Raw genomic sequence first — 27,145 nt, 5'->3', positions numbered from 1 at the left:
GGTAAGGACAGATTGCTACTCTGCATGGATAAATAAGGAAATACAGTGATGAGTAAGACCTCCTCCTCTTCGGAGAAAGTCCATGCTACTTTAAAGTAGAAATCTACAATGGATATGCTATGCAAAAGATAAGTAATCACAGCAGCCTTTGTATAATTAAAAGCAGTTCTAATTCTGGCATTCTTTCAAGCACTGGAAGACAAGCGAGTGTCTGTAACTATGGCAGTCTTCCAAATCCGAGATGTGCCTGACAGGAATAACCCCTTGCCTTGGTAACTACACATGAACTACTAATGGGGGGGTTTGAAAGGAAACCTGACCTAATGGGGATCAATGGGAAACTTTGGCAGATTAGGTACGCATTGTGCTCTGTGTACAGGATGGAGAGTCATTTAGATGCACATAATCAATTAACTAGGCATCACTTTTGAAATTCACTAGTTTTCTCCTGAAAGCTTCTCTCAACACTGACCTCTGTAATAGATAACAGCACTCCTATCTCATTGAAGCTATAGTTGAAGAGCTTCCAGTTACTGGGGGATAATAAAAAAAGAAAAGAAAAAAAAGGAATTTAATGGGAAGCACAATGTCATCCCTTAGGTGCCACAGCACAATTTTGTGATAAAACCCCCCTATATAGTCTATACATAAGCAATATGCATGCCAGTAACTGAGTTTTGTAAAAAGGAGACAATGCGATGCTTCACAATAGGATTCAGAAGGTTTAAGTGGTGTTATTAGGTGCTCTTTTTTACTCTGATCTTTTCCCCAAAGTAGACAATTACCCTGTATAGTTCATACACAAACGTTTAAATAAATGACACATTTATGCATATGCATCCTTTCTTTAAAGATAAAAATAGGGCTTTTCTTCATTCAAAAATGATGAAGCACTTCCATTGTTATAATTTACTATGGTAATTTAAGACAATGCAAAAAACCCAACAAAACCCCACAACAGAAATTGTGCACAGGTAAAGGACAATGACACAGATGTTTAAAATCCTACAGTCTTAACGTGTATTTTTCAAAGGTATATTTTCCCACAGAACTTGATAAACTGAGGAAAAATAAATCATGACTGCATGATTTTGGATAGGGGAAAGGAAGGACAGAGGGGAATGGTGGCTAATATTTAAGTTCACCCACCGATTAAACTCTATACATGTGGTTTTCCTGAAAGTTAATGTTTGACACTACACTGCTCTAAGTTTTAACATGGATTTATTTTCAGTGTCATTGCATGACTAATGAAGAAGGAACGGGTCCATAACCATAACCAGATGCAGAGTCAACATGACAAGAGTGCAGAGAGAAATAATTGAAAAACTCTTTGCTGGTATTTACAGTTGAAGTATAATGAGTCTAGGGTTGATAGATATGTACAAATAATATTTGTAATTATTCTGACCAGAGCAGACTTTCTACTTCATTCCCTCAACATTCTTGAGAAAAAAGGCACTTTTTTTTAAAAAGGCCATTTAATTTTTCACCTTAGAGTCCCACCGATCATTCAACAAATGTCTTTATCGCTAAAATGACTAAGAGCTAGGAAACAGTGATATTAAACAAAGGTCCATAAGAAAGAAGACGATGATGAGACTTGACCCCCCTCCCTTGGCCTGCTGTTTAAGAGGCAAGTGTAGCATGTGACATTTGAAGTGTCTGTGGAGCTTTCCCTGCTCACGGAAAACATCAATAAACTACACAGCTCTACTACATTTTGAGCAAATGAAACGCTGCCTTCAAAGGTCTTGTTACAAAATGATACAAATACAGTTCTTTTTAATGAAAATGTGACCTACAGAAAAAGAGAAACAGTGTTTCCTTTATTAACTTTTTTCTCACTTTCTACTCACCAGCCAGGAAGAACTCTTTCTATATAAAACTGACTTATCACCAGGCCAACTACAAAATCTAGATAACTGCTAGGCTTCTAAAAAAGAAGCTAATACCATATAGTCCAATAGATTTCCATAGCTGTTCATATTAGCACCTCCACCACAGCAGGCCCTAGCAGCTACCAAGAGAGACTGAGTCCCTTTCAAATATTCCCCACGTAAGGACGTTCACGTTCCTCATGAAAAATGCGTGTTGTCTCTTCAGGGGAGAAACATGAGTGCATTGGTAGGAGCAGAAATCAGACTCATCCTTCTCTTCACCTTCAAAGAATATGCATGGTGTTGTACGCATGCTTGTACAGCAGGCAGCAGGGCAGACAACCTATGATCAGGATTCACAAATGCCGTGGCTGTGCAAATGATACATATCTGCTTGCCGCTTGCTATCTAGCATTGGCTAATCCAACTTACTTTTACTGATTTTAAGTTCACTCTCTCAAAAGCCTTGTATTCCCAAAAAGGCTGCTCATGATTTCACTTGAAGGTATTTTAGATTCCCTTTCAGTCTAGGAGAAAAACTCTGAGACATCTTACTTGCAGCCTGCATCACACCCAATTTATTTTACCAACAGCTGTGGAATTACTTGTTCTTCAAGTTCTAGAGATCTGCTATGAGAAGGTGCAAGTCACAGGGCTCAGAAATTAAGGGCATAAAAAGGGGAGCGACACTGGAAATGATCAAGAACTAACACATCTTCTTCCTACTAATGAATGGCACAGAAAACAACTGGTAGCCAGCAGCCAAAAGGAAAGCAGAAGGGAAAGGAAAGCATCAATGAAAGCAGAGCATGACTGTGACAGCTGGGAAGGTCACAATGCTGCCCACTTGATTTATTTATACTTTGGAGAGTGTTTCCTTTTAAAACCTTGTGTCAATGCGGAGTGCATGGCTATAAGCACATTCCTATAACCTCTCTGCTTTTCTTTCAGGCATGCTACGGTTCTGTCTAATCAGGATAAACAATTCCCTCTAATGAAACTTAAATGTATTAGTGACAGTTGAATATGTTTTGTGTGATATAGCTAGGAAAATTACATCTCTCTCCCATATAGAAATTAACTTCAGTAACCCCATGAACAATAATTACAATCAACTAACACGAAAACACAACATGACAAAATGCAGCCTGCAATTTATCTCCTCAACCAAATTACGCTGTACAGAAGGGAAGGTATTCCATCACTTAACTCAGTACCGGTGCACCGACAGGCTAATGAAGTTCCTTCACTTACTGCAGATTCCTTCAAATCATTAGCCGCTTAAGATGAAACAGATGCCATACATAGCCTCTTTTAGGCATTAACGTGAATGTAATCCAACTGATCTCTATACTATGATTTTTCATCTTTTTATTTTCTGTAACGTAAAAGAGAAACCCAGAACGAGATAGCTATTACTTGCAGCTCAAATAGAATGGTATGGGTTTCACATGTGAAGAAAAAAAAAATCCAGCCCCACCTTTGAACACATTAATGAGATTAGTATTAAAACAGTAAGAAATATACACAAACTTTCAAGAAATAAAGTTTAAAAGGGCACCATCAAATGAGTTAACATTTCATTAATATTGCTTGCTTTCATCTTGGTGTGACAAAAAAAGGAAGAACGTCACTGGTCATCATATGCAAGTGTATCTATGACTGTAAACAGAGTTAAAACGCTGAAGGAGACATTGTTTGAGCACCAAGATGAAAAAGAAGGAAAACATATGAAATTAAGATGAAAAACCCAAAACTATTTCCATAGTAGACAAAATCTGGGGTAAGAAACTAAAAGCAGTGTGACTGTGTAAGAAAGAATTGGTAACAATTGTCAAGAAATGTCTTCTTTCTTCCACCTCTCCTGCAAGTACAGGTAAGGAAATAGTTGTATTAATTCCATTAATTCCAATAAAGACATAATTAAGTCACCCTTCATGATAAGTAGCTTAAGTCATAGTCAGATCTGTATTTAATACAGCTTTAGATGTGTTAAAGAATAAATATGGAGAAGATAAAAATATAAATATATTTCAAAATAACAGACATGCTATTTGAGAAAACTGGAAATATAAAGACATGAGTTTTACAGTGTCAAAATATATTGGACAGAAAATCTGAAGATAAAATCACTTCTAGTTAAACAAAAAAAGCCATTATCTCTAACTCTGTATTTCATCAAGATACCACAATTTTCTGTGAAAAGAACCGGATGCTAACTATGCATCTTTCATTCTCATGGTCGAACTTCTCCTTGTTTCTCTCTGCCCATCATTTTATAAAGTGTCTCCTAAGACTTGATAAAGGTGTCTTTTTTTACCAGAGAAATCAAAATAAGGGACTAAAGAAAGTTTTCTATTGCAACAGCATCCTCCTTTACATTGCTTAAAATTCCTGTAGGAAGAAAGACATACTCTAGTTCACAGAAGGAGCAATAGTTTGCAAATAACCTCTTTTGATATTGAAAGGGTGGTGAGACACTGGAACGGGTTAGAAGTTGTGGATACCCCATCCCTGGAAGTGTTCAAGGCCAGGTTGGATGGGGCTTTGAGCAACCTGGTCTAGAGAAAGGTGTCCCTGCCCACGGCAGGGGGGTTGGACTAGATGATCTTTAAAGGTCCTTTCCCATCCAAACCATTCTGTGACTCTATATTCACAGAAGAGGATGACCCAAATAGATGGCACTATTTGAGTAACAATCACTCAATGAGGATCAGTGTTACAGCAAACCATGCACTGAAGATAATGCTTGCAGCTCAGTTATTAGACTGTAGATGTTGAAGAATAGCAAAAAATATTTTGTAGCAGACATCTCTCCCTTGCTTAGTACACATTGACTGGAGTGGGAAACCCCTTCACGAGCACTAGGAAGGCCATCACAGTAGAAAAGGAAGTACCAGCATTCCAGTTCATCAAGAACACAAACCCAAGTTCTGTACAACTAGCTAGCAAGTTAGACACCCTCGGAAAACAAACAAAAAAAGCCACCCCAAAACCAAACCCCAGAAAACACCACCAAGACCTCAAGAACAAGCACCTGCTTTCTATTGCTGTCTTTGTAGTCTTAACTTACGGAATGAAAGATCAGGATAAATTAGCAGCATTTTCTTAGAATATATGTATTAAAAAAACCAACCCAACTCCTTAATAAGGACAGTGTAACACAGATATTATTGTCAGGGCAAAGAACAAATGTCTTATGAGTCCAGTTAGGTCATATACTTTACATACAGTTAGGTTAAGTAGAGAAAATCATCATACTAAGGAATTGTATGTACTGGTTTGATTAACTATTCCTTTCTTGAAACAGCTGATTTATCAGGAAAGATACTTCTCCACTATATGCTGTAGAATGCTAGAATATATACAATCCCTAATATGTTTCAATGATGATTAGCTTGAGCGGATTACAGTACACCGATAAGTTAAAAAAATTTAATGCATTCATAAATTGAATTTGACTCAATTTTAAAATCTGATGTTATCATGACTTTAGGTGTGCCTCGTAAAGAAGGTGCAGAAACTTAGGCTACCAATAAGAAATTCCGATGATGTTCAGCAACTTCTTAAACACATACCTGACTTGGCAGCCAAGCATGAGTTAACATTTGTCTTACAGGATAATGAAGCGAATGATTTACATGAACATTATTTGTACACTTGGGCCTGGACTTTGCTTCTGTCTCATTTTAAGTACCAATTGCTCTTGTTCTTCCTGATGTCTTTAACCTAGCCAACAAATCTCAGACTTTCTCATAAGGGGAAAGAGGTTGGGGAGTGCAAAAAAAATAATAGTAGAAGTAGCTGCTGATCAGAATTAACTCATAAACCCTTCAACCAAAATCAACAACAACCTGCAAGCTTGATATCCTCCAGTTATCACACCAATAGGAGGGTGCAAGAGTAGCTCTGTGCAGAAGCTCAAGAAGCAGCACAAATTCATTCATTTTCAGTTTTAAAATTCAAATTGAACTGCCTGCAGAGAAGCTGATAAGCTCTCTAGTAGAGTATAACGTGTACACAGACCTTAAGATCTAGCACAGGTGGATTATGTGTAATGAAGTAAAAAGAATAAATATCATCTAGGGTAACGAATCCATCACAACTCTTACCCATGCAAGCAAAACAAAGCACAAAATGCAACCAGAGTTATGAATATACATAACTCAAAGAATATATATTACAAGAATGCGCCTTACTTTACTTTACTCAGAGTTCTGAGTAAAGTGGAGTTCTACAGTACACATATTTTTAGGAGAACATAAAGCAGAAGGTAAGGAGTTTTCTTCTTCAACTGTTGGGTTAACAAAGAGTGACCAGAAGTAGGAAGGAAATTTTTAAAAGGAGGTAAGTTGAGGAGCATAAATTCTCAATTCACAAGTCTCAATATTATTTTTTTTAAGGAAAAAAACCAAAAACCCAAACATGAGAAAGAAGCGGTCATCCTGCCTTTTTCTACGAAAGGTCTGTTAGCCAATCAGCCATAACACTAAGCACTCATATAACTTCTGCACAGCATTTATCTTTAGACCTGTCACCAAGATAAATCAGACACTCTTATTTCTTTCAAAACAGTGGATTTCTTCAGAATTAGTGTTTACATTCACACTTTATACATGACTTAGTTGAAAAATTACACAAAAATGTGTTTGGCTTTTTGGGTGGTTTGTTTTTTTTTTCTTTTTAAATTATAGCTAATAGACTTGCCCACAGCAGTCAACAAAGAAGAAATATCAATATTCATTCTACACAGTTGCCAGGTTGCAAACCTGATAACCTGACAATGTCCTAAACTTCTTTGCACCATGAAAAAATATGAATGTTGAACCAGAGCTTAGATCTAAAAAAGACCCAGCATCCCAGGCACATGTATCCTACTGCATATTTATATGAAAATTTTTAAACCAGACAAAGAGCTGCTTCAGCATTTTTATTTCCATGTATTTATTTTCAGTAATAGATTACAGTTGGACAATAGGAAAATACGTAATAACCATGGTAAAAACTGCAAAAATTCTGGGGGAATTCTGATTTATCAAGTAATGTCAAGAATCTATTACAGGTTGTAACCAGCACTGTCAAAGCCAAACCCAAGAGTGTCTCGCGTGACATTTTTCAAGACGAAAATAGTAGTTTTAATGATGGATTTCTCACTTTAAATCAACAAATATCGTAATAAACACCATTTTCTGTTCATTTGTTGTAGCATGGCAAAAAGACTAAATGTTAACAAGTCCAAGTTTTTCTAATATTAAAACAATGCTATATTTTGCAATATTTATTGCTATTGTCTTTCATCCAATCAACATTGGAGTGAAATGTACTACAGCAAGCTGCTAACACACCAAAGTGTAATGGAATCAAGGAATGAACACTCATACCCATCTCCTCTTCCATAAAACTGGTGGGAATTCATAAAAAGCCCTCCGAAATAACACCATGTAGCGGTGCTGCATTGTCTGCTGAACATTGATTATACTGCAAGAGCTTTGGGAGCTGGCAACAAAACTAGAGTAATCATAACGCTAAGGAGATGGTCCAGTCTAATTTGTCAGAAGGATTGGATTGGTGTTTTATGAAGGTGTACTCCCCTTCGCATCTCCCCTCCTCATCTCATCCTGCCCCTCTCCCAGTGGCACCTTGTCCTCTCCAATCCTTTAACCAGCACCAGCCTACCCTCACCACACACACATCAACCACAGCTGCCCCCTCTAACCCAGCACCACTGTGCTTACCAAGGCCCAGGAGGTATCAAACAGGAGAAGAAGAGGCAGCTGGGGCTCATCCCAAACAGAGAAGTTACTGTTGCTGCTGTTGAAGGTGGAAGAGAACCAGGAAGGCTTCTGGGGCTAGAGGAGGCTGCCCTGACAGTCCCACTTTGGTTGCAGAAGCCCCATCTCTGTGCTTGTTGGTCTGCACTTCTCCTCCTAGGACAACTCCTCCAAACTAACAAAAGACTCCATCCCACTCTGGCCTGCTTGAATAAATGCTTATTTATTGCAACTCTTGTACACATTCAAGGTTGTCACGCACTATCTTTCATGTAACACCTCCATCCCTGACGGGGCCACAGCTGTGAAGCGGGTAATAGTGTTATCCAAGTTCCTGAGTGCTTTCTCCCATTGGCTTTGGTCCAATTCCTCCTGAAGAAATATAAGGCTCCTTATTCCTTATCTAAAACTTTTCATGACCACAATGCCTCCAAAAAAAATGACAACCATTAAGCTAAGGTGGCTAAGCCAACAATGCCCCATGTTTCCTTGTATTTTGACCTCCATCTCTGTCAGTCCCCTGTTTTAATCTTAGCTTCTAAATTATTTACAGCAAGGACTGGCTTTTTTTCCCCCCCCTCACACTTGTATGGGTACAGCAGAGAGGAGCCCTATGCTATTTCAGAGGAAAACTGATGATTTTCTGTAACACAGAGGAGATAATTTTTAAATCTCTTAACATTGGAAGCAAATGAGTTAAAAAGGAAGAAAAAACGTATAATTAGTTGGAATAAACATAGTGAATGTTGTTCACCGTGATAATTCACAGCATATTAGCAAATATTCTAAAGTATTTTGATACTCTTAAACCATTTCAAAAATAGGAATACATTTCAGGAAAAAATTATATGGTAAGTGAGCTGGAGTGTAAATTAGCATTGGCTGTAATTCTGTTCCATTGAATTTGTTATTTTGGGCTCACTACATATGGGCAAATTCTCAGAAAACTAGTGCTTCTTTACTGCTGCAGTTGCAAATGTGTACTGGGGCAATGACAAGCTGTAGAATTAATACTTTAATATTCTTTCTTGAGCAGTGAAGCTAGTTTCATATCTTGTTTGCAAAATCTACACACAATGCACAATTGCTTCAAACATCAACATTTTTCAATACAAATGAACAGCCTAAAAAACACCCACCGGAGGGCCAAAATGGAAACATTCTCCCTGTTTTGTTACAATTAGCAAATCATTTACTTTAGCTCAGTACCATTGTTATATTTTGAGATACAGCTTCTACATTCCTTCAATCTAAGCTGAATTTTAACTCTTGCATACAAATGAGCAAACATGCCAGAAGTTCACCAAAAGAGCAGATTTGGCTTTCAGATTCTCAGTTCTGAAGCAATTCTGTTTTAGCATATTTTCACATTTTTCATTCCCCTCATCAGTTATCCTTTTCCCCCTCCAAATTAGACATAATTTAGTGGAACGGTATTGGCAATACTTAAAAATATCTGTTCTAACATTAAAGTCATTACATTAGGAACAGCTGATTTTAAAATCCACAATGGCCAAATCGTAAATAGATGCAAAAAAAAAAAAAAATCAAAGGAGTAATAAACACCGAGATAGTTCTTGCGTTGGAAAGCAAGATGTTGGTGAGTGTGATAGAAAAGACACTTTCAGGATTTGAAGTTGTGGATGGAAGATTAAGATCGTGAAGTTTCTTTTAGGGCCTCAAGTTATCTTATTTGTTTTCATACAAAGCATTAATAACAGCTCATTTTTATTTGAAAGCTCAGATGATACCCATGCCACAGTAAAACATGTGATGCTGCTTGGCTACATCCTATTTTTATGCTAGCAGCACAGGTACTTACGTAGGACCAGAGGTGAGGCAGCACTAAGCTCAGTGCAGGCAGGGACCCTCTGAGCTTGCCCAGTACCTAGATAGGTTTTTCAGCTTTTGCAGAGCTCTCTGCTCCTTTAGCAATGCTCCTACCAGGTGGCTAGTTTAAAACCTGCTAAGGTTCACACAAGTTTCAACAAGATTACGTATATCTGCCAGGCAGATATAACCTGAATAGGAAGTTGGAGAGAAATCCCTGAAGGGATGGCAATCATACTTAAGTATGTATATTACTGAATCACACTTAAGTAAAACATTCATTTTAGCATGTAATAGTTTCCTTTAATATGAAGGTTAAGAACTTCTCTCTACTTAACAGTCAATACTTCTAAGCGTTCCCAAACCTTCAGGCTTTCTTAAGTTACCCTGAAATATGGTGTGGTTGGTAGGGGCACATACCATCTTTATGCCTTGGATCTAGCCTTATCCTTTCTCTTCTCTCCCAATGAGTTTGGTGTTCTAATATACTTTTTTTACATAGGATTTTGGCTTAACTAACAGCTCTAGTCATGGTAAATACAGCTCTACCTCAATCAGCAAGTGCATCCATCCCCTTTGGTGAAGCAAATTACTTGCAGGTGCCTGTATTCTGCAGAGGGGCACAGGGGTCATGACAACAACCTGGCAGCATTTCTCCGTGATTTCCTGATTTTTGAGAACAGAGAACTGTCATGCCCTTTCCCTGCAGGATAGCTCCGGACTCTTGCCTCCACATCCTACATGGGGCCAGGATATCCAAAATACTACTCAAAGACATAAGCTCCACTTGGCACCAGTTGCCTGCATATGTGCTATGGTACAAGAAAGCTCATTCTCCTCCCTAAAGCGGCCTCAGACTTTGTTTCTGCTTTCCCTTGAGAATCTAGGTCAGAAGATATTGCTAAATTAACTTAAAATGTAAACTCGAGAACTAGGTGACACAAAACTAGAGTAGTCACCAGCCCTGGTTGTGACAATGAGGCAAGACATAGGTATTTCAGAGACTAACGAGATCAGAAATCTGTGTTGGCCAACAGCACCAGACTGTGGGAGGTTTGGCCAAAGTCAGGCTGGATGGTGGTCTGATCTGCCATGCATAACTAGCGTAGTTATGCACAGCCATATAGAAAACTGTTACTTAGAAGATAAGAAGGAAAAAGAAAGAATGCTAGACGTCATGAAGCAATTTAGTGGCTCCCCAAATGTTATAAATGTAACAAAACAGAAAGACAAAGGCTGCGGTCGAAAGGGTGTATTTTGCAAGGGATAATGAGGGAAAAAGGGAGAGCCTATCCTGTCTCAGACCTTTTTGTAGTTGTGGTAATCATCACGAAAACCATCAACATTTCTGAACAAAAACTATGCCTGATTCCTCCCTGTAGACCTGTTTGCAACTACACAGTCCAAAGCATGACCATAAACCGTATTCCAAAATAACAAAAAGTGCAGGAGGGAAGACGGGCTCAAACTACAGATCTCTGATTAAGACAGAGAAAATTCTCAGCAGTCAACCAACAAAATAGGTTAAATAGCCTAAATATTCATTAAGTTCCATATTTCTTTCCCTATTTTTATTCTTTTTGCTCTTTAAGCAGACAAATCAGGACACTCAATGTAAAACATAATGTTAAAATCCTTCGTATAATGTCTTTTTCTGTGCCCAGTGGTATTTGAATTTACCCAAATGCCATACTCAGTAACAACTGTATATATTAAAAAGGTTGTTTAGGTTTTATGTCCGGAAAACTATAATTCTATCCTTTATGGATCATCCAACCTCTGTAACGCAAAATTTCATTCTGTTTTCGAACTCTACTGGACCAGAAACTACCAAGCCTGCTGAACCTTAAGCCTGATCTACAGGACTGTTAAACTAAAACGTGTAATCCAAGTCAGGCATGACTCCAGCACAGGAAGCTTAGCCTTCCCTTGGGTCTCATTTCCTCCTCTCTTGCCACAGCAGAAGCAGCTTGCTCATTCTCCTGACTCTCACTTCACACACTCATTAGCCTATTAACCAGCTGGACCTGATAAGCGGGCTCCAAAACCATGAAAAAGCCATGGGCACTCTGAAGCCGTGACGCATGTTTCGCCATGTCCCTGGCAGTAGCCCTGCAGCACGGCTTTTCCCAATATCCAGTGGAAAGGACAAGGGGTGCTGTGTAATGCATGCTGGGCAGGCAGGGCAGACCGGAGGGGAGTTTCCCTCCCAACCCCACGCTCTGTACAGCCCTCCCAAAGTCTGACATTGATGCTTCAAGTTTACCTGGGCTACTTCAACCAATTTGGGAATAACAGTTCAAAAGACATTTTAAAGCAACAATGAGCTGTGCAATTTGGGGCAGAGGGGAAAGAAGAATTAAGCATGCTCTAGATGTTCATTTCTGACAAGCCAGCTATAATGTCATTTTATTTCTCATCTTTTATACTTTCATAACGGTACTTTATCCCTTTGAGGGTTGAAAGAAAATATTGAAATACCATGAAAATAAAATGAAACAAATACCATGAAAATATTGGCAAATCCAGAGAAGACCACCCATCTCCTCCTTTTCCCATGAAAACCTCAGTACAGATATTCTGTTCTCTGGCAGTAGCAGCACAGGAGAAGAAGCAAGGGAAAAATCCCGTGGGCTTCTCCTGCCCCCCTGGGGCGGGCTGTGTGTGCTCTTTCCTGTCTCTCAAATACCGCCCACTGTCTTCAGAAATTAATGACTGTTAGGATATTTTAAGAAAGTAATGTTACAAAATATAGATCGCATGGAAGATGCTACTGATTAGTCACCATTTTAGGTAACTTTAGTCACTGTTTCATGCGCAAAGTAAACCTAACTCTGATAAAACTTTGTCAGTTTGGCATGTTAGGATGGCCAAGGACCAGAACAAAGTCAGTGCTACAGCATGAAAACCAGATTAGGAACTAATAGATAGTATTACTATCTACCTCTTCTTGTTTTATTAAGTGTGTTTCATTTTGTTAACCATGTTTTCTTCTTTATCCATGTTGTCATTCAGACAACCCTGCAGGGTCCTAAATGAACCCCTGCAGAATCCATTTCTTGGTCCATAAAATACTCCCTTCAACATGGCTAGCAACATCTTCTGTCTCTTTGGTCTTAACCTTGCATACAAACACAGTTCAGCTGAATTGCTGTAATTCTGCTGGGACTACTCAAATGAATACTTACAGACAATTTTATTTGCAGGGCTGGGATGTAATGCCACCTGAATTTTTAGAACGATCAGAGCCAACGCTAGAGAAATTGTGACAAACGTGAGAAAATATTTCAAAAGCAGTTCAAACACTTGGGGCTTCGGAGTCACTAAGGTGTTTTTTCAGCTATCCTACAGCTTTTGTATTAAATTTTATACTTTTGTTTTATATGACAAAAACCACATCAAAGTTACCTGCACCATGAAAAACAGCATCAGTTAGTGAAGGCTGAGATATTCAATAACAAACAACACAAAAGAGATGTCATATCCCTGTAGTCTGTACCACATTCAAACAGGGGCTTTGGAATGACTTTTTTGCATTATTCTTCTGAAGGTTGTCAAAAACACAGCCCACTCAAGCTAACCATTCATAATTAAGAAACATGAAGGAAAATAGCCTGTGGAACGCATCAGCTAGCCTAGTTATGGTTCTCTAACATTAGCAAATACTCAAACCACACTGTTGGTAGCCTTAGAAGTAGCCTACAAGAGCCAAATAAATGATTAAGAAGCTACTAAATCCTATTCAAAATCCTGCTAAACGCATTATGACTCTTGACACAAGTAAAACTTTTTTTGGGTTTTTTGGGTTTCTTTTTTTTTTTGTTGGGTTTTTGGGGTTTTTTGGTTTGGTTTTTTTTTTCTGGTTTGGGGTTTTTTTCTTGGGGATTTTTGTGGTTTTTTTTTTTTTAAAACAGAAACTGTTCATGTATTCTGCCTTAATGTCACAGTTTTTCAGTCTCCTCAAAAGATTCAGCAGAGAAGGGGTTACACATTTTTGCACCTCTAAGAGTCTGACTGCTCAGCCAGAGGTGGAGCAAGAAGCAAGGAATTACAGGGCAATCACCCTTAATAAAGTTACAGATGGAAAGATAACAAAAGCATGCTGGAAATGAACAGTCACAGAAAGATTTGTAATTAAATTTGTTCGGGGATTCTAAGGGTTTGAAATGGCTGACAACCTGACAGGGCAAGATCTACCACTAGAACCAGACTAAAAAAAAAAACCAAAAACTTTTTAATTTTTACAAGGGCAAACTGAAGAGCGTGAAAGCAGCCCATACTCACATTCCAACAAAATCCAAAGATTTAATAAGGATGAAGAACACATTATGATTTTGAAAAAACATTGCTTTCCTGGATCAGATTGCATGTATTGTAAATCACCCAACAGGATATAATTAAGCAGTAACACATGCCAGGCATTAGTTTCTAAGCAGTCAGAAAACACTATAGATTTCAGTAAAAACAAAACAAAACAAAAAACCCCACGGTTTACTTGTTACTTATCACAGTTTGTACAGCTTTCCTACCGTTACACTCTGCACGCACAATATATACTCACTCTGCTACAGAGTTATATAAAACTATGTCCAATCATATCGTATAAATCCTTAATTACTTCTTTTGCATAAATCAAGGCCAGTTCTGAAGACAATCCAAAAGGCAGAATCTTCTCTGTTGAGGTCCCTGTAATCCTTATATTAAGTGTTACGGGTGATAAAAGTAAACCTTAGCGTTCACTAAACATGTACTGACACATTTTTATGGTTGAGAAGTCCTTTGTCCCATCCTGTAATCGTTTTGTGATTCTCCTAACAGCAGATGGCCAGCCAACCACACCGCACACAGGAAAAAACACCACAGTGTTTTCTCCACGGGTCCAACTGAAAGAATGAAAACAACAATAAGACATTTTCTTTTTAAAATATGCTTGGTGCTATGCCTTGGAGTTTCACTTGTTACAAGTGAGCAGCAATTATTCATTAGAACTCAACCAATTTATATTCTACTGCAAAGTTATTACTCTTGGCTCTGGCATGTTCCTGAAGAAAAGTAATTTCTAAGCAGATCAAGATCAAGCAGCAGCAATATTGCAATAACAATAGCTGAACATGTGCTCTTAAACAAGATCACACTCCTCTCAGAATAAGGGACCTCTGAACAAAACAAAACAACCAAAAATACAGTTCTGTATACTACGGAATACAGTTTTGCTGGGCATTTCGGTGAATAATCGCTCTGCAGAGACCTACTAATGGTTCATTCTTCAGCTCAACTCTGAAGTCTTCACTCACCTGAAAAAGGCACCATAAGATACCCAGCTATGTAATAAGCATCGCTTCTGGAATACTATCTAGGTAGGGGTTTTTAAAAAATGACTTGTGCTGTGTAGAACAACTTGTAAAATCCAGTTGTGAAAACTGCAAGTAAACACCTATAACCAATTTCCCAATCTCCTTCCTTCAGCTCCTCCCCGCCCACCAGCTCCCCCTGCCCACCAGCAAGGCTGTTTTACTTCCAGGAAGAGTTTTGTAGCAGTAACTGAGATTCCGTAACTCAGGTGGTTCCTAAAATAGAAAACTAATTGGGAATACTGAACATCTCCCACTTCCCTTTCCCATGGGAATCTGCAGAGGTCTGTTATTGTTCCGTCCCTCCACACTCGGGGTGAAAAGCTACACGGGCCTCCAACCTGATACAAGTCTACAGATATCTTGACCGCACACGTGGCCACCCACCACAGCTCCTGCATTTCAGAAATCACCCCCGCAGAGGTGCTGATATAACTGTGTTTATGTTGTGCTGCAAACCCAGTCAAGGAACTCATCTGGCTTTCAAAAACCAATAAGCAAAGACCTCCACTCCTATACCTTAAATCGTATTGACGCCAAATACTTTGCTATGAAACTCCACCACCAGGCTGCCTTCTGCGTAGTTGTCCTTCAATTAACTTTTGCTCAGATGTATGTCATTACTGAACACAGGGATAATTTTTATGCTTTCCAATTTATGAGCTTCCAAGATACGATTTTTGAAGCCAGCATATGCATGGGACATTCAAATCCCTCAACCATCCAGCACAGTTATCTATACCACCTGGGAGATCTTCACTTTTATCTCTCTCTCCAAAAGCAGCAACGTGCAGTGGTTGGATTTCATCACAGTTCAGACAAGAGCATCAAAGTATTTTTTACTCTATTGCTCCTGGAGTAGGTGATGGGCTCCTTAAAATACACCAGCCGTCACAAGCAGAAGAACAACCTGTAGCTGAAAAACAGATTCTTTATTTGCTCACAAGAAAGACCTATCTATTGACTTACAGCTCCCCACTGACTTTGCTTATTCTATAGTAGAAATGCAGGGTTTCATTTTGGTCTCAGGACAGAGCATACAGCTACAATAATGGAGAAAGGGCTTCAGTTCTGTTGGGCAGAAATTTGCACAAATATCACAAGGGTCTGAAGGCAACACTAGTTTTACCTCCTGCCTGGCTGTCCTATTCCTACTGCTTCAGCCTTCACGCCCCTGACAGAATTTACCTACATTTGTAGACTTGCTTCCAGGCTTAAAAAATGCTTCACAGCCATCATCTAATGGGAATAACGGCTTGCAATAATAAAAGATTTCTCAAAAAAAAAAAAAAAATCATACTAGCATGCTTCATGGACTAGATATACAAGAATTACTGCGGCACTCAATTATGCTACAGCCAGCGTAACTGATATTGCACAATATGGGCTGAAAAGTCTCTAGAAATAAACAATACTTTTATAACGTTGCCAGCGAAGATGGAATTTAAATCACTGGATGGCCCCTAAATTCTGATCTTGAGAAATGTTTCCTCCTGAAAAACACAATGCCATCAAAATTTTGCGGACTCGTCAATAAATGCTTGGATCACTGTGTCAGAGAATAACCATTTAAGATGCAACCGCAACATATGGTAAAGGAGATAGTTTTCTTCTGCTGATTTCTTCAGCATATTGCACCAATACACAGTGTGTATCGACTGGTTTGAAGTCCGACCTCCTTTGGCAGGGGCAGAATTTCAGTGAAATACACTGACGAACGCTGAAAAATAGATTGTGTTGACAACTTTAAAATATTAATTCTTTAGCCATGCTATTATTGGTCCCGGTACAGGCTAAGAAACACAATGCAGTTTCATAAAACTTCATCTGTATGCCAAGAAACCCACTGAATAGGCGGTCCCCCCCTCTCCCTCGGAGGAGGGACGACCCCTGGCAGACCTCAAAAGCGAGGCAGTTCCGCTTGGACGAGCGTGCGCAGCCCTGAGCAACTGACCTGCCTTTGATGCTGGCTTATGCACAGGCCAAGTTGCTCTTTTCCTCTTCCCTGCTGAAAGTCAGAGATTTCTGGAGCAAATACCGAGGGAGGGGACACCTAACAGACCATTCAAACAATGTCTCCATCTAAGGAACCTGTTGGAAACAGATAAGCTAAAAATTTCAGAAAGATCAGTAAAGGGAACAGCATATGCATATTTAGAAATTACAAAACCACTTTAAAAAAATCACGACTATGAGCCAGGAACTCACCACAATTTTTTTTTTTGCTCAGCTCAACATCAGCAGCCTCCCAAATAATAAGACACGTACCCAGTACGCTGTGCTACTTATTAATAAACCTCTTAGTTCCATAAGGGAAACATAAAGCTAGACAAAAGCCCCTGCAAAAAATGTGGGTTACAGTAACTGCTACTTTGCAAACAATATAGGGTGCCTGCTAGCTATAAAGCAGTTTTAATAGTGGCATTCTGGTCTTAACTGATGTAAAAATGGTAGCTTGCTGCTGCTACACCAAATACATTGTTCATATGTATATAAAACATACAGTATGCCTAATGTTCATGGCAGGACCAGGAAAAGAAAGTGGATTCTATGTCTGGCTGATGCACGTGTTTTGCAGCAAGTGAAATTTGTTTCCTTCCTTTTTTTTTTTTTTTTTTTTTCTCAAATGCAAGTAATGTAGTCACTAACCTTCGAGTGTTCTTTTTTTCCCCAAAAAAAGTAAGTTTTCACACACGTATCCTTTGGTCAAAAGCAATCAAACCGATAAGGACTTTTTTTAAAAAGAGGAAAGGCAGAGGAGAACTCCGAATCCCCCTGTCCAGCCAGGCGCGGCTGCAATCCCCAAAGTACACATTGTAGGTTGTGATCTCTGGATGAAAGATAACATCCACTTGCCAAGTTCTATTATAAATCTGTGGTTTTGTGTTCGAAACTTGCTTTAAGCTCAATTTCTGCCACATTTAGCCTTTATGTATCTTCACTGAATAAGGAAGGAGGCAGGAAATATATACTTGAGATTATGAAACAAAAGCAGCAGATTTCTACACTGTACTGTCTCTGACCTTGCAAGTTCCCCACGTATTTCTTACTCCTCAGGGTAGACATATAGGGTAGGGCTCTGAAACACAATACATTCAATTTTGGAAAGAAGCAGCACCAGCATAATCAAAATAGCACTTTTCCAGGGCTTAATAATGACAGTTTACAAAAGGATTATGTTCCAGTCCTCCTCACTTCTAGAATTAAACAAGAAAAAAATTTAGAAAAAAATATCTGAGGGAGCCTCAGTATTCTGTATGGCATCCCTGCCTTCCTACACCAGGAAAAGATTAGTCACTGTCACAAAATTCTCTTTCAAATACTGGTTGTGCTTCCACCCGTGAGTCATTCACATGAACTTTTCAGGACAGAAGGTAGTTTTCCATTATCTCTCCTTATTTACACAGAGCATCTCTTGTGGGCAGAGCAAATTAGGTTCTCTTCTCTTATGACCCTTTGTTCACAGCAATTCCCTGGCTGGATAGCAAGAGAGATACACAATGACAAAAAGAACAGGGAGGGAAAGAGACCTCACAAACAGCGCAAGACAGGCAGGCACTGCCTAGGAACGAAGCTGCTTACTGAACAAAGTCTGCTTGGGAATCCTATAGATTTCTTCCACACACTACTAATATCCCAGTGAAGGTAGCTGTGCAGTATTTATCTATCTCTTCAGAAGTTAGTTCCGCCCTACACCTTGTGAGGTGATCACCCCGAGAGCAGCTTCCCACAACCTATAGATTACCCCAGAAATTCCTAACTGTGGACAGGGCACGAGGAAATAATCGGCAACTATTTGAGGGAAGTCACAGCTGCGGCTACCTCTTTCCAAATTTATTCAGCTAGCTGTGCATCTTTGTGTTGTTTAGCTCCGGACTTCACTTTCCTGCATTTTTATCAAATGCTTGAGACTAAGAGCAAAGGTTTTCAGATTAGATTATCCAAAGAATCCCTGGGACTCTTGCAGGGAGGAGACGGGGGACAGGGAAGGTCTACGGACAGCTTTGCACAGTGGTGCTGCTCATTCCCAAATGCAAAGCAGGCTAGCCTTTGGGTACTGCTGCTCTTCTCTACTTTTGGTTTTTGTTTGCTAGCCCGTGTATGAGGCAGCACCTATGTATATATGGTCTTGTTTCCCCCTTCCATTTTGCTGTTTATGTTTGGAGAGCTCTTGGCGGTATGCCACAGCCCACCAGTGCTCCAAAGACATGTGGGACAGATGTTTCAGAATGGCTTCACAGCCACAGTTCTAGTCTACCACTACATTTACAGGTAACACCTCGTGCGCACCACTGTCCTTGCTGTTTCTGGGGATTGGACTTAAGACCCTACTTGCCTCTCTTTCTCAAGAATATAACCACTGTGGGTTTTCTCTAGCACTCACCATCAGAGCTTTATTCTCCCGAAGTTTTGGTCTGCTCACAGTATTGCATTTTATTTGACACATTTGCTGCTTTATCTGGGATTAATTGCAAGTCTCCTAATAATTTACCTGTGTAAACTGGCCATGGTCTATAGTTTCTAATCAAAGCCCTTCTCCATCCTGTGATATCGAAACACTGTGCTCTAGATGACACCTCACTGTAGCCTTGGTCTCACCAAGAGGAAAGCCACTTCAAGGGCTTTTGCTCTTGATACAATATTGCAAAATATTATTTTCTTACTAACAGGGAAATAATGTTATGTTACAGCATCTTCCATTTCACTAATGAAGAAATAGCATAAGACAAAGCAGCAAGGAAGCTAGAAGAGCTGGGGAAAAAATTAAGCGCCTTTATGGCATAATTAATTAAAAAAAAAACCCCAAAAAAAAAAAAACCAAAAAAAACCCAGACAGCCAAGTACAGCCAAATTCTCCATGCTTTCACTTTCCTCCTGAGCTCTCTTTTGGAGAGGCAGCATGTCTCATGTGAGTGCTGTGTACTTCACATTTCTGAAACGCATTTTTTCTCCATAATTCCCCAGCTTCTTTATGGCTGTTTTCTACTGTTTGCAACTCTTTACCACAGTTAAAGAACAAAGTGCTTGAAAACTCTGTTAATTGTCCCCATTTCTGTTAGCTTTCACCTGGGCTGGACTTTTAAGATCTGAATTCTTCTATTCCTAACGCTGACTTAGTTCATTCATGATTTCCCATTCTATTCAGAAATTGCTTGGAATCAAGGAATTTGGGAGAAATAGGCATCATTTAATGCTGAAGTTTAACTGAAGCCGTGCCTAACATAAGACGTCATATAACATGCCCAGTTCTAGCTAGCTATCTTAAAAGCCAAACATCATTACAAATCATTAATATTTTTGCTGACTCAAATGCTGACTAGCACTCAAATGCACTAGCAAAGTAGTTGATCATGTATTAAAAGTCACAAATGAATGCACAATTAATGCTGAAATTCCACTAGCAGCTCGTGTTAAAAATATAATTAAAAATAGTTAGAATCGGTATTATATATAGCACTAAAAATCACATATGGAATTTAAATGCAATGAAGTTTTTAAGAATGCAAAATAGTCACCCTAATACAACACTTCCGACAATCTCTTTTTCCTCCTTCATCATCAAAGATGTTCTATTTTTTTTCACCTTTTCTCCCTTCTGAATCAGTCGACAAATGCAGAAAGCAAGAATTTCTGGAATACTCTTCATTTCCATGGCAATAGACTGAGAGATCAAACACAAGATTTTCAATTCCCAGCTAAATTTATACAGTAGAAGAGACCAGGGTACTCAAAAAAACCCAAACAAAACCGAACAAAAACCCCCAAATAATAATAATTAAAAAAAATCCACAAGCCCCCTTATTCAGATCCAGCATTTTGAAATAACAGGATAAAAAAAAAGGCTATGATAATCTAAACAACTTGTGATTTTCCTTTTCTGTGTGTGAGCAGTAGGCCTTATGATAAAAGCCTTCTTTTGAAGGCTGACAATTGGTATGATAGATTTTAGAAATCCCCAGTTTGTACACAAATACAAGCAAAAAATATTTTTCCCAGTTCTCACTCACCCTACTTCTCCACATTTGCCTACTAGATAATTATGTGTTTTATGATTATAGCAGGAAGCAATTTAAACACTACTACATTTTAATTTTTACTTAAAATGATACAGTGTCCTCATTGCTTACTGGGGTGTGTTATTTTTATGTGTTATAATTATCTAGCTTAGTACCAGCCATTAAAAAAGTGGATCCATTATTACTGAATGACATGAGACACACGGTTTGTTTGGTAAATAGTTTCTTTTTCTAACTTCTTCCTTTTTTGTTTGTTTTTGCGTTCACTGTCATATGGTTCTTAGTGTTTGGCTAAGTATGAAACAATACAGGCTCACGAGCCTGGCATTACAATTCACATTAATGCCTGTCTTCCCATATAATAAGCAGATTTTCCCAAACTTTCATAACTTCACGTAACAAATAATTTTAAAAGTAACATACTAGAAAGAACTTAAAAAAAGGTCTTTAGAACCTCTCCAGAAGTGGTCAATAAAGTGGTACATACTGTTTAAAAATACTGATTTCTTTTCAATATGATACAGTGACAAGTTTTGAAGAAATCAATGACTAGGCAAAAGTAGATTTGAGATTTATGATATAAATTTCCTTTCTGATGACTACCATTTTGAAAATGGGCTTTCACTGTTCTTGGTTCACATGACTTTTTTTTAGCAGCTGTTAAAATACTTGCACTTAAAAATATGGCTTCTTTCTAGCAAGCAGCAGTCCTTCATAACCATTTAAAGTTCTAAGACTTCAAATAAAATGGTTCAACCAAAAGGGCTATAAATCATAACCATTGCTCAGATGGTCTTAAGATGTCTGCAGAGAAAAGCTGCAAATGTTAAGACCAAATTTCCTTCTGGTCAGAGCCCCTTATCTCACTTGCCAGGCTATCCACATTGGAGTAATAAAACATCCTCAGAGGTATGTTAGATGAAGCTACCAATTAATTACCAGTCATAAAGCGATACTAGATCTACATGGAAGCACCAACTTTATACTACCAGTTAAACACTGGTTTGGTGGTCAGAGACTGATGGAGCATCTCCACTGAGCTAGCCTGCGTACCATCTCTGCAACTGCAACATAGTTCATAAACGTAGAGCTATGAGGAAAATGAGCTAGTTGGCTAACATTTTAAATGCCTAAGCTGAATGCTTCAGTCTGTATGCACCTTTCCCCAGGGTACACGACCTCTGGTGCTGAAAAACCATTTAAGCTTTAGAATCCCCAAAATTCCCCCGCCTGCTGCCCCAGGTTCTTCCTTTTCCCACCACAAGCCTCAAAATCCAGGTTCATGCAGGTACAAACAGTCCCCTGAAGCACGTGGCAACAACAGAAGCAAATACAGCGCGATTCTGCAGGCAAGTTCTAGAGTTCAACACCAAATCGCAACTTCCCAGCCACAAAACAGAGGTGTTGGAGAGGGACCGACTAACTGGAAGAGCTGTTCTACACTGGCGCGATTCCCCAGGGAGAATAAACCTCGCAGGGCTCACGGCAAAATTACCCAGGCACAAGTGAAATGCTGAATTTGGGGGGGAAGCCAGCAGACTTGTGAATCATTTCTTTGGTATTTTTGTGAAACATGATAGGTGATTTCCCCCTTTTCTTTCAAAAGGAAAGCATTTCTTCACATAAATATCCTCTTTGGATATACGTAGGGCTTTTGATAGCAAGTGGCAGGTGAAATCTTCAATCAGAAACACGGACAGGCTTGGTCCTGAATCAGAGGCGGCTTCCCCCTTCCCCCGAGAGCCGCCCATTCTCCTCCTCTGTGTTTTCTGGTCCCCTGAAAATTACCAGTGGCAGTGAACTATTCCCTGGCTGTGAAACACAGGGGAAGGAAACAAGGTAGTGAGATGTAAAATGAAACAATTCTCTGTACGACCCCAAGGAATGCTCACATGCAGAGCTGTGAGGTATTTTCAGTTCAAAAGCCAAAAAAATAGGGAAAAGAAAGAAAAAAGGGGGCAAAGAAAAACAATAAAAGGAAAAATTAGTTTCAGTAAAACTGAAGTAAAACTAGATGTCTCACAATATAATTGTTGCCAGGTAGTTTTTATCCTTTTAAAAATTTAGCTTAGCTCAATTTCAAAACAAAACATTATTTCAAAATCAAACAAGTGGAGCAATTCCATTTTGAAACCACTGAAATGAAAAATTTAGGCTCCCAATATTTCTCCTCAGCTGAAACTACTGGATAAATTGCATCAAAACAAGAAAATAGCTTTGATCAATACAGCGCTGTGTCTTTCAGTTAATACACTATTTGCATAAACAATTTCATCAAGCATTACTATGAGTGCAATCGAGACCACAGAAATAAGTCAATCTGCCTACTGGGTAATTTGCTGTGGGATGCAAACTACGCCACTGCTTAGATTCAAGGACAAGAGATGGAGTAGCCAAAGAAAAAATGACATTTCCACCAGTCCCCCCGCTGCCTCCCCCCACCACCCGGTGATGTGGCACTGCCACCGGTGTCTGCTTTAACTAGCTGAAACAACAGGAGAGTTTTTATGTGGAAAATATTTGGGGTGTATCTGCTTTTCCTTCCCAGAGAAGGATAGAGCCAGAGCCATCGCATATGGTTGGAAGGTCCTGCTACTGAAGACTGCCCAGACCAGCCATGAGGATCAAGGCTGGGAGAGGATCACCAGCTAGGAAGGGTTGAAAAGGCACAAAGTCACAAAGGGTGCAATTCCCTGGAATCGTAACCCAACCTAAAACTTCATTGCCACATTCCTGCCCTGTGGCCAGTTTCGCATTCCTTCCCTCGGGTCAAGCATTAACCCCAAGCGACCAGGTGGATCCAGCTGAAACCCGGTGAGGCTGCACGGCTAGTCTTCAGCTGCATCGCCTGGGATGAGTTTCCACAGGCAGCCAGCCACACCTTAATGGAAACAAATGCCGGGACTGAACAACTTGACCGTCTGCCAGGAGGAGCAGTTGCCTGTTTCAGATGGAGGGCAACTTCCCTCGGAAGCAAAAAAACGAGCTCTCGCTCCCCACAGACAAATAAGCCGAGCCTGCGCACCCACACCGGCACCGTCGAGCGAGCAGCACGGCGCTCGGGTGCCCAAGTCCTGGAAACAAAGCAAAGGCGTTTTGAAGCAATTGGTTTCTGGCATGAAATTTCTGCAGAATAACAAATGGCAGTTGGCTTCATAATTAACAGTTTCAGGGGCCTTCTAGAATATGAATCAGAAGGAAACAAAATTTGAATAATGCATTAGTGAGAGTTCATGTTCTAGTAGCCCTATGCGGATTGTCAGTATGCATTCCAGTAGCTCGTTATGATTTATCTTCATCAGCCATGGGCTGAAATTACCAGACTCCAATTACTTTGCTTCCCGTGTTCAAGAGAAAAAAAAAAAAATAATGTCAGGCCTACCACAGGAGATGGTTTAAAATGCCCGAGGTAAAGAAAGTAATCTACTGTTCTCTGACATTCGCTGCCTGAAAGTCATTCACATTAACAACCATTCAAACTTGTTTAGTGCAAACCAATTGCTTCTATTTTCCTCTTGTCAGTAACATTAGCTTCAATTCAAATTTAACTCTTCGAAAATTTCAAAATGTAAAATGAAATTCAGTGAGGCTTGACAGGGACATGTAAGGGTCTTGACAGAACATACTGCTGCTGAATTTATCTTCCTTAATCTGTTAATTTTGAAATTTCTATTTTCAAGGGAAAAACCCTGATGATCTGCACTTCTTTCACTATCTCAGGGAAGGCAAGAGATTTATGCTGATGTTTACCAGACTCGCATTTCAATACTACTCCTAACACAACAAGGACTACGGAGGCAGAAAAATAGATGCGCTCAATTTAAACTAACAAATTAAGCGATTATTTATGAGCACAACTTGAGGTTTAGTTACACAGCAAAATACATTTAATAACTTAATATCCCATCACCATGAACGCTTAGACTTGTATAACAGGCCATTAACTTCTAAATACTTTGAGCTTATAAGGTCAATGTCTACAGTGAGAGGGGAAGTAGGTTAGATGGTTAAACAACAGTAGCTGTCACAGGCAGCTCGAATAGACACCGAGGAGACTGGCTTTCATCAATACTTTTTCTTCATACAACACCCACTAGTAAAATGCTTTTATAGTTTTTCTTATAGTTAAATAAAATAATCAAAAAAACCCCCACAAGACACCCACTCAGCCTCACTTTTTTGGTATAATGTATTTAAAAATAAAACACACAGTAAGTCGTATTACTAATGTGAATTCAGAACACACTCCGAAAGATGACTTTTCATATGGGTTGGGAAGGGGGGAACTGCAAGAACAAAGGGGGGAAAGTAATTTTTATCTTCTTTTGTATTTGTGAAATCAGACAGGAAAGAAAACACATACAAGCGTGTGCTGGCTGTGATAAATTCAACCACATTTCAAGCAAATTAGTACTGTTACAGTCCTCTATGGCACAGCATAATTCAGCCCAAGAAAAAGCCAAATCATCTCCTACATGGCTACAGAAATGAAAGTAGTAAAGCTCAGTATTACACAGTTAATGGTTTCTAAGCACTGTACATTCATTATTTTTAAACTAGCAGTAAAAAAATTGCAGACAGTAATTAACTTTGAACAGTTTGGGGGGCAACAGTTGGTTTACAGGCTAAATCAGATGGGTTGCTATGAGCCTGATGCCTACAGCTTAGACATCAGATCCTGTTACACAAACCTGACATTTCTTTACCCAGTCAAATAATTTTCTGGTTTTTGCAGCGCATGTCAAGACACCAGCTCCCTTGGGAAGACTCCACTGTTACTTTAAGACAGGAGGCTTGGCATCACCATAACACATCAAAAACCCCACACAGTAGATAATGGTTATGAAAGAATTTGACCTACTGCCTTATATTAACATTAATATCACTATTTTTACCAGTGAATCAGCATGAAGCTGGGAACTAGAAACTTGACTTATAATTCCAGTTTTAGTGTCTGTGCCAATTGGCCCGTACCACTCTCTCTAGGCAGTTTCACCACAGCTAATTTTAAAGTATTCACATTTCATGATCTAGGCAGAATATACTTTTGCAGATATATGTCCAAGGAGAGAAGAGACAGATCATCAAAACCTTGGTACTGCCCCAAAAGTATTAGCACTCCAGCAGTTAGTTAATTAATGCCCGTCAGCCAGCAATTCTCTCCCTCAAAATCTCCGCCAGTACAATGAGCAGACCTCATTTTCTTCAGTGAAAAGTCAAGCAGCTCTGATTAAATTGCCAACAAGGGGGATTCAAGGTAATGCGCATGGCTGGCTTTGCATGGCAGTAGGCAAAGAGGCCTTGTGTGATCTTTTCCGCTCTCCCTGCCGAAAAGAAGGCTGGGGAAGGCAAGGGGGTACCATCCAAGAGAGATCCAATAGTAAGAAGATGAAGAACAATAATGCCTCAAGGCATCTATATGTAAAGCAAAGTTTGCAGTCAAAATACAGCAACAAAATAAGGTAAAATTATTAGAAGCAAGTTAAGTAATGTAAAAACTTGTTTGTTTTTAAGGAAGGAACTCGCCAGTACTCAGAAAAATATTCTGAGATAAAAACGCGTACAGGAACGCAATGGGATTTTTGGAAGTCTTAAGACTCATAATTCTAATTATGCCCATACAACTGATGTACCTCCACACTTCTGAAAAATCACACTCTGGAGGCCCCTGGACTGATTTTATTTTCTTGCTCTTCTGAGTTAGGCTGTCTCAAGCACTCACGTGGCAAATCCCACATTACTTCTTGCATTACAGAACTCGGGGACCATTTTATGTGCCATAGATCATGCTGCTGTCATAGAGTTTTGCAAGCACCCTAGCTCCTTGGGATTAGAAATGGAGAAACTGAAAAGAAAATCTTTCTGATTAAAAAGCTCAAAATATTAGAATATTTAAATTCTCAGACATCCGATACATTGGTACAATAATATCGTACAGTACTTTATTGCTGATTTTCCACTCTTTTCTAGGCATCAAGTATTATTATTACTTCTTATTTGGTACTGGAAACAACTTGGAAGTTGATTATTCCGACTAATTTATTTTTATGACACTTGATAATTTTTTTTTTCATTTTTGACAAAAGGGAATATGACTCAAAGGTGTTATTTAATTTTTGCTATTTGCACTTTTCAGCAGAATGAGCAAACTTTCTCTTTCAAAGGTAGGCTTCTTAAGCAGGAAATGACTGCACTCATTTATTACCTATATCACATTTGCAGTAATTCAATCTGTTCTCTTTCAATCAATCTGCTTTTTTAGTTTCTTCAGATAACTGACCTTTAATGTTACTCTA

General features: G+C 39.1%; 1 protein-coding gene across 1 annotated transcript in view; it reads right to left on the bottom strand.

Moving 5' to 3' along the window:
* PTPRK (protein tyrosine phosphatase, receptor type K) overlaps positions 1 to 27,145 on the bottom strand; it is a 340,206-nt gene that overhangs the window by 127,921 nt on the left and 185,140 nt on the right. The gene's annotated exons all lie outside the window — the stretch shown is intronic.

The sequence above is a fragment of the Aptenodytes forsteri genome, unplaced genomic scaffold (genome assembly GCF_000699145.1).
Source record: "Aptenodytes forsteri isolate BGI_AS27 unplaced genomic scaffold, ASM69914v1 Scaffold82, whole genome shotgun sequence".
NCBI classification, from domain to species: Eukaryota; Metazoa; Chordata; class Aves; order Sphenisciformes; family Spheniscidae; genus Aptenodytes; species Aptenodytes forsteri.
The sequence above is the reverse complement of the archived record's forward strand: the minus strand, read 5'-3'. Positions and strand labels throughout refer to the sequence as shown.